Source organism: Priapulus caudatus, unplaced genomic scaffold (assembly GCF_000485595.1).
Source record: "Priapulus caudatus unplaced genomic scaffold, Priapulus_caudatus-5.0.1 Scaffold419, whole genome shotgun sequence".
In the NCBI taxonomy this organism is placed as follows: domain Eukaryota; kingdom Metazoa; phylum Priapulida; class Priapulimorpha; order Priapulimorphida; family Priapulidae; genus Priapulus; species Priapulus caudatus.
Window position 1 is genome coordinate 1 of NW_014577480.1, and position 9,573 is coordinate 9,573.

Below are 9,573 nucleotides of genomic sequence, written 5' to 3' on the forward strand. Positions count from 1 at the left end.
TGCTTTCTGCTCGGTTCTCTCTGTCTCTCTATCTCTCTCTCTCTCTCTTTCTCTCTCTCTCTCTCTCTCTCTCTCTCCCTACTCTCTCTCTCCTTCTCTCTCTCTCTCTCTCTCCTCCTCTCTCTCTCTCTCTTCTCTCTCTCTCTCTCTCTCTTTCTCTCTCTCTCTTCTCTCGTCTCTCTCTCGCCTCTCGCTCTCTCCTCTCTTTCTCTCTCTCTCCGTCTCCTCTCTCTCCTCTCTCTCTCTTTGTTTCCTTTTCTCGCGCAGTTCTTTCTTGATCTTCCTCCTTCTCTCTCTCGTTCTCTCTTCTCTCCCTCTCTCGCCTCTCTCACTCTCCGCTTTCGCGTATTCGCCCTTTTTATCTATATGCCGCCCACTCTTCATCGTCCCTCTCTGCCTTAGTTATAAACTGTCTCTCTTCTCTCGCGTTTTCTTTCACCCGGTGTAAGAAATGAGGCTATTTACACATTGCAAAGTGCGTGCGATAGTGTCACTGTTTACTACCTATAGAGCAGTGCAGCGAGAGCATACACCGAGTCACCTGTGTGCAGGCAGTGAGTGGGTGACGTGATAGAGGCCGTACTATCGAGTCATCATCGTAATAAACACTTACAACAACAACAACAACAACAAACAACAACAACAACAACAACAACAACAACAACAACAACAACAACAACAACACTGGACGGCTCATCATAAAACCATTGACCGCGGCGTATGAACTACCGCAAATTATCCTCACGGGAATTCATTCAGCCATCGCGGTCCGCAAAACTAGCTTAGACAGTATATAGCTGGTTCGCCTGCGTTAAGTGTATATCATAATATATAGTGTATAGTAATAGTAGTGATTAGTAAGAGTATTAATATACTATTATATATATATATATATATATATATACACACACACATATATATATATTATATGGGCATATATATGAAATCCTACTTGAGTCCAGCACGAACGGCCATCCCGGCGCTGCCACCTACGAGCGCGCGACATATTTACAAAACCCTTACGGATGTTCAGTTGTTTATGACTTGCACTACAGTATGCAGCAGCCGAGCGAAATTGAACGCGTTTGACGTTGTTGGTGATGAGTCTACGGCCAGGCCCCCCTATAGAGAACTGCTGCTATAGTTATGGCGTAGTGTAATTGCGTGTCTGGCGAGTCGCTACGAGGAAGCATATACGATGCTGGTGTATGCCGTAGATTTACTGGGAAGGGAAGTGCTGAACAACACGCTGTAGTGTTTGGGCGGAAAGAGAGAGCGAGAGAGATGAGACAAAGAGGGCAGAAGGCAAGGGGAAGCGCAAAGTGAGAAGACAGAGAGATAGATAGATTAGCTAGAGAGAGAGAGAGGAACGAGGAGAGACGAGAGAAGCGGAGAGAGAGAGAGAGAGAGAGACGAAGAGGGGAGAGAGAGAGACGAGAGAGATGAGAGAGAGAGAGAGAGAGAGAGAGAGAGAGAGAGAGAGAGGAGAGAGAGAGAGAGCGATAGAGAGAGAGAGAGAGGGGTGGTGAGAGAGAGAGAGAGAGAGAGAGATCGAGAGAGAGGAGAGATGAGAGAGAGGAGCAGAGCAGAAGAGAGGGAGAAGAGAGAGAGAGAGAGACCGAGACGAGAGAGAGAGAGAGAGAGAGCAGAGACGAGAGAACGAGACCGAGAGAGACTGGGGCGAGAAGAGAGAGAGAGGACACTGCAGATCGAGAGTACACGATGAGCGGAGAGAGAGAGGAGAAGAGGGAGATCAGAGAGGAGAGAACGAGGAGCTGAAGAAGAGAGAGAGATGAAGAAGAGAGAGAGCAGGAGAGAGAAGAGGCGGAGAGAGAGTGAGAGAGAGAGAAGAGCTAGGTGGAGAGGAGTTAATGAAGAGACAGACAAGGGGAAGAGAGACAGGGAAAGGGAAGAGAGCGTGTAAGGGGAGCGATGCGGATCTGCGAGCGGAGAGCGGCGCGCACGAGAGAGCGCAAATGCACGAAAGAGAAAGCAGAAAAAGAAAAGAGGAAGAGAGAGAGAGAGCGAGAGAGATGCGAGAGGATGAGATGCGCGGCGAGGACGAGGCGAGAGAGGCGGGAGAGAGAGAACAAAGAAAGGAGCATAACGATTGGCGGCACGCTTCTCTAGAATTAATGGCCTTAAGACTTGGCTCAATCTTTTCCTCCGCAACCGTATTAAAGTTACTCGCATGTCTTAAAGCTGTGGGTTGACGGGATTAAAATTTACATCTGGCATAATCCATCCACGTTTAACACGGCCAATCCTCCGTCTTACCACTTAGCGTCCACAAGCATAATACCAACCTGCCTATTACACTTTTACTATTGTTTATCACTAATTGGTGTATACGTATATTACACTACCATACCTGCCTATACACTTAGACTATGTATATACTTACTTGTGTATTATACTATTACACTACCATACCGCCTAACACTTATACTATGTTATTACTACTTGTGTTACTTACTATACCTACCATACCTGCCTATACATTATACTATGTTATACTACTTGTGTTATACTATGCACTACCCATACTGCCTACACACTCTATACTATATGTTATACTACTTGTGTTATACTATATACACTACCAATACCTGCCTACACACTTATACTATATTTATACTACTTGTGTTATACTTATCCACTACCATACCTGGCCTACACAGCTTATACTATACTGTAATACTACTTGTGTTATACTATACACTACCATAACCTGCCTTATACACTTATACTATTATGTTATACTACTTGTGTATATATACTATACACAAAAATACCATACCTGCCTACACACTTATACTATGTAATACTTACTTGTGTTATTACTATACACTACCATACTGCCTACACACTTGATACTATATGTTATACTATTGTGTTATAGCTATACGCGACCATACCTGCCTACACCACATAGTTACTATATGTTATACTACTTCCTGTTATACTGATACACTACCATACCTGCCTACACAATATTATGTATACTACTTGCTGTTATATATACACTACCTACTGCTCACACAGATACGGACATGTTATACTACTTGGTTATACTATACACTACCATGACCTGGCCTACACACTTACTACTATATGTTATACTCCTTGGTTATACGATATTACACTACCATACATCCTGCGTTATAGTTTTTTTAGACACTAACACTCGTCATTGAGATAAACATTACCGATTGGTTCTACAATATTTTCGCGCTTCACCCGTCAAGACGTTTTTTGGGTGAAGATGTTTAGGGTGGTCAGGCGGTCGTTCAGCCTTCGCGACTTGTTGTGTATCGCAAGTGACATTTGGCGTTATGAATGTCTTGTCGGAGATGCGGGCGGCCTCGTTTTTGTTAAGCGTCAAACCGCAGAATTGTAGTACACGCCGATGGTAATCCCCTGATGCCCACATGGTTCGAGCAGGACTTGGCTGCTGACACATTCAAAAGCTGCACGAGCCATCGAAAAGTTTTCAAAGGCGACACCTTATATATATCTTGCTGTTTGTGTTTCTGCTCGCCACCTCGAATCGCCTCGCTTGCTCTTTCCATCTGCCTTCTGTCTATGTACCTGTCGCCTGTGTTGCGTTTTATCCTTACCCCATATGTTTCCATATGTTCGCTCTCCAACTTTTCTTCATTACACCTCTATTCTATATTTTTCCTTTATATCCTTTTCGATTCCCTTATGGCACCACTCTCACCTTTTTCCTCTTTCGGAGTGGCTAACGGGCGGGTTGCGGTGGATAGAGACGGTAACTTTCTGGATGCGCCAACCCTATTGTAGATATTCCATCTCTCAAACCCTTCTCTCATTCCCCTTCCTTCGCCTCCTCTCTCTCTCTCTCTCTCCTTTCGCGCGCTCTCTCTCTCTCGCTCTCTCTCTCCTCTCTCTCTCTCTCTCTCTCTCGCTCTCTCTCTCTCTCTCTTCTCCTCTCTCTCCCCCTCTCTCTCTCTCTCTCTCTCTCTTTTCTTCGCTCTCTTCTCGTCTCTCTTGCGCTCTCTCTCTATCTCTCTCTCTTTCCCTCTCTATATATAATATATAAGGATATAGATATATATATATATATATATGTATATATATAATATATAGTATGTATGTTGTATATATATATATATATATGTATGTATGTATATTGGTGTCTCGCTCTGATAAAGCTAACTAGATCTGTCCCCACTACTGGTTCCACTACTGTTAATCTCTCGCGACCCGCTGTGTCTGTATGACAAGCGCGTGGCATAGCTCCGACTATCACGCCATCTACATTACGATAAGCGACGCGCGCGCCCTCCCGCAGAGCTATAGAGGCCTGCAGCGTGTACATATACATATCAAGTCTCCCACCATCTCTGCCCAAGTTTACCACCCCACCACACACGCGTCAACTGTAGACTGGTTACCCGTCTCTATCGCCCATATAAGTACAACGGCGTGCAGAAACAGGGTGACAGTCTAGCTTGACTGGTCGCTCTTTCTCGACCACATCTCGGGGCGGCGGGTCCAACCCGAGGACTCGTGTCCGTGTTGAGCCGACAGGGGGCGCGGTTGCGTTTTTTCGCGGCAAGAATTGATGCGTACTGCTTCGGCGATCGCCCGCTGGCCAAGCAGACGCGTCTTAATGTTTCCCCCGCGGCAGCTGTCCCCCCATGCGGCGTCTGCCTGCGTGCACCTGCTGCTGCCGCCAAGCAATGCATCTGCCCCTTTATCGCCTGAGATTTACCGCCGAGAGAATATCGGCGTATAATTGATCGGGTATCGTTAGAGATGCGTGTCGTTGGGGCGTGGGGGGACGGTGGTCGTGTCGTCAATTGCACGGCATCGTGGCAGGTAGATTCCCTTCTGCCGACGCGCACCTGTTAGGAGAATAGCTAACCGACGTTTAGCGCAGGTGATAACTCGTCACTTTCTCAAGATTTTTCTGTCCGTGGACTTGGGTGTGCTCTTTGATGGGTGATATAACGCGTTGCCGTGGCTTTCGCGAGATTTTTTCTGTCGGCTTGGGTTTTTTACGAGTGGCTGTATATATAGACGGAGCTCTGAGAGTGCATGTGGCGGGTGTTTTGTGTGTGTGTGTGTGTGGCTGTGTGGTCGGGTGTGTGTGGTGTGTGTGTGCGTTGATGTGTGTGTGTGTGTGATGTGTGTGTGTGTGTGTGTTTGTTTGTGTTGTGGTGTGCTGGTGTGTGTGTTGTGTGTGTGTGCCTGTGTTTGTTTGTTTTGTTTGCGTGCTGCGTCGCGTTGCGTGCATGCGTGCGCGCGTTGTGTGCGTGCATTGTTGTCCACTGTGTGCGTGCGTGCGTGCGTACGTGCAGTGCTGCGTGTGTGTGTGTGTGAGAGAGAGATAGAAGGTGTTACTGTAACGGGATAGACATGGGCGTTTGTAGACGAAGTGCAGTGTTTGTGAGGATTTTATTGTGAGAGAATGGGCAGTTGGATAGACGGATAATATGAAGTGATGTTACTAGGTTATCACACGTACACAACTTGCGCTCACGCAGCACACACAACACACACAGCCACACACACAACACACACACATCACGCGCCGCGCACACACACACGCACACGCACACGACCCACACGCACACGCACACGCACACGCACCGACACGCACACAGCACACATACACACGCGCTCGCGAGCGCACACACACACACACAACACCACACACACACAAACACACACACACGGACGCACGCTCGCCGCACGCGCCACAAACCGCAACGCACGGCACGCAACGCACGCACGCGCGCACACACCACACACACACCACAACGACCGACGACGTACGCCGTAGATTCCCCGTCACCGTTCCCTGCCGCACACACAGCACAGTCACGGCGATGTGTGATATATCCAGCAGATAGTGGACGCGTACGGTTGGCTTCCCCACAACCCACCCACCCTCCGCAATAGCTTCACATTATTCTCAACACCGCTTTGCCCTGCAAGCACGCTCCCAACCGAACAATGTCAACGTGTGTTGTAAGCGGCGACGGTCATGGGCGAGCACGTACATATCTAGAACTCTCCATCTTATCTCTCGCTTCCTGCTGCGAGTATGATGCCGCTAGCATCTTTTCTGTCAACACCGCAACGCGATAGCAGCGACACGCAGCGGCAGAGCCAACAGCGGATGCGCTGCCAGGAGAAAAACATCGCGGGTTGTAACCGGTGGAATATGAATGGTGAATTGAATCGGGAGGATATGAGTAGAGGATGAAATCAGGGGGCGGGGGGTATTACGAAGCAATTTAATCATATTTTATCTGATGCTGTCGTCACATCGAGTGTGTCAATTATTGCAATCACCTAGACGCGTCCGAGTGCTTCCGTCAGAAGTGCCGCCACCTATCAGAAGAATGTATTATTATTGCGTTTTCCCTCATAGAAATAACATACTGGTTAGACTAGTGTCTCTCTATATTTCTATGGTTTCCCCTAACATCGAGCTAATATATATATACAGTATATACCTCTCAACTACGGTAGCCCAAATGGAAATTAAATTCTTCAGTGAAGGTTGGGGACATGATTATCAAAAATAGATTTTCTGTTTGATATCCCGGGATATGATAGCTATTTAACCAACTCAACAAAGAGTTTTGATGATTAATAACATATACAGAACTAGAGATACAGAAAGACATAAATTATTATCCGTGTGTAGCCGCGTGGTCGCATGCTGTGCTTGTTATGTGTTATTATATATGTTGTACATTCTACGTTTGTTTTTCGTCTAAGGGTTGCTTATACTTGCTTGAGCATTGTTTACTCATATGTTTGTTTGAACGTTATTTACTTATACGTGTGTCTGAGCATTGTTTACTCATACGTTTGTCTAAGCTTTATTTACTCATAAGTTTGTTTGAACGTTGTTTACTCATACATTTTTCTGAGATTTATTTATTCATTGCTGCAGAAGGAAACCGAATACGTTTGTCTGAGCATTGTTTACTCATACGTTTGTCTGAGCATTATTTACTCATACGTTTGTCTGAGCATTGTTTACTCGTGCGTGTGTCTGAGCATTGTTTACTCATTGTTGCAGACGGAAAGCGTTGATGTACGGCCATCAGTGACGCACGCGATCATGGCGCAGCAGAGCGGAGGTCTATCCCACTGGCTCATGGAGTCTGTCAGGCTGTAAGTACACAACAAGGCGTAGATAGTTAGTTCATATTTAGTAAATTTATTAAATTTAGTTTATATTTAACATATTTAGTTATAGTATAGGCATTAGGCAAGTTACCCACGATGTTCGCGTAATCGATTTGGTATAGGTGTGCCTATGCAGTTTACTCGTGTATAAATCGTAAAATGAATAAATTCGTGAACAACCGTTTGCACAAGTGTCTGTCATCAAATCCAAAAGGTGTTTTAGTATTATAAGCAGTGCGTGTTGATTCGTTTGTATAAGGTGGGAAATCATCGAGGTCATTGTATTGCTAGCTTCTATAAAGATATCAACTATTGTGAGAGCAACATAGAATAAGACGTGGATAAATCATTTTAACCCTTTATCTAATCAGTAACATTTTGTTATTGACAGCACATCGCTACATTCATTCATCAAAATACAATCAACATTTCAGGTCAACAATCTACGTATCAGCATTAATGTTGCTAAATAGTATGTAAGATATAATTAAATTCTTTTAACATTTTTGACAGTATATACAGCAGATGCAAAGTGTACGTGTCTTTGGTAACATCTGAGCTGACAGGTTTATCTGGCGATAATGCTTTCGTGATGTCAGTTATTAGTCAAACTCGGTTACGCGAACAATAGAACGTTGATGTTGATATACACCGCCAGGTGGAAATCGTGCCGATTGAGATTTTATCACGTGCGGGTCATTTTATACGCAAAACCATAACTATAATATGTGTCTAGTCGAATCGATGACTCATCGTGAGTGGGCTAGCGGGAACACAGCACTGACTTGATTCTCAAACACCTTTAGTCAACACTTTTTACCTGCCGCCCACCTGTACTCATTTTAGTACAGGTATGATGTATACGTTATACGCCCCCGCTTAGGTGCACATATCACCCGAAATCATGTTCATCCGAATTTTCTATTTGGCGACCGTACCGTCAATACGTCACGGCAACGACACGACGTGAAATTCTACCGGCATGTGGAATGCTCTTCAACTGTGTGTTCTGCCGTGAATCCACACGTATCTAACGCGCGTTTGCTTAGTTACGCTGATAGGGTCTATGTCCCCCAGGGTACTGCCGGAACGTACCCTGGTACTATCTAATATGCCGGACCGTACCTCGCCTACTCCATTAACGAGTCTAGGGAGGCGCCTACGCCTACTGCCTAACCTTAACCCTAACTCTAACTCTAACCCTAACCATATCAGCTAGATAGTTACCAGGGTACGTTCCGGCAGTACCCTGGGGGACATAGACCCTATGAGCCTTAGGCACAGTTCCCTCGCTTATACATAACACCTTCCGATTGACCATTGCCCGTATATGTAGCGTGTGGAGTGACTCCAGCATTCGGCATGCGACTGCTGTAAACCTGCGTAGCTGTCGCACACGTCAGCAGCAATATGCATATGAGTTTTATGACCGCTCGCTACATTTTACTCCCCCAGCATGCGCGAGATTTTATTCCAGGAAAGGGAAACGCAGACGCACGTGGGCGGCGGCAGCAGCATTAGCATTAGCATTAGCAGCAGCAGCAGCAGCATTGACCGGTAGTCGTTAAATAGCAGTAAGAACACAAGGGGGAGAAACAGGATGTGAGGCGCATACGACTGCGGGGTTAACTAGTCAGAGGGACAGACTGCTGTCTACAATCTGTGCTCCACCGACACACCACACACGTGTGAGTGTGTGTCCTCCGTGGAACGATCCGAGTACGGGTTGAAACCGGTTCATCGAGTAGGAATCGGATCCGCGTCTCGCACGACGCTCCGAGTTTTCGATTCTGATCACCGCGAGGGTCGAACCGTTGGTAGCGTACAATAGGTGCTTAAAACTAACATCAGTACTCAAACAACGCGTGTATCAGTCAGGGACACACCCGCGGCGTTGGCGGCGAAATTGTAGCGACAACAACAACAACAACAACAACAACAATGCGATCACGCGTGCGGATGCTGCCCGCATCTTAGTGGTATCTCATCATCACTCAGCATCCTGGAACTCGATTGCATCCCTAAACGAGATCGTGTGTGTCTCGCAGCACTCACGCCGTTTCTCCTTGCGTCACGTAGATAAGCGCAGTAGCGCATATATCGTGCATGAATTCTAGTTCTCGCGTGCAGTTGTGTATAGCGCATCCTACTCGCTGCATGTGGATGGAAGCAGAGGATGGTTGTCAGTGAATACATAGGACGTGGAGTAACACATATGTGATCATTTCTAACAACCCTGAGCTGTGTGTAGATTGCAGTTATACACAGGGAGTGAGAATTAAGTGTGTGAATCGTCGCGATGTATGCGGTATGTATGTATTCGTGTATACGAACACGCGCGTGCGTTTCTATCGCAAACTGTTGTATATATGTATTGTTGTATTGTTGTATTGT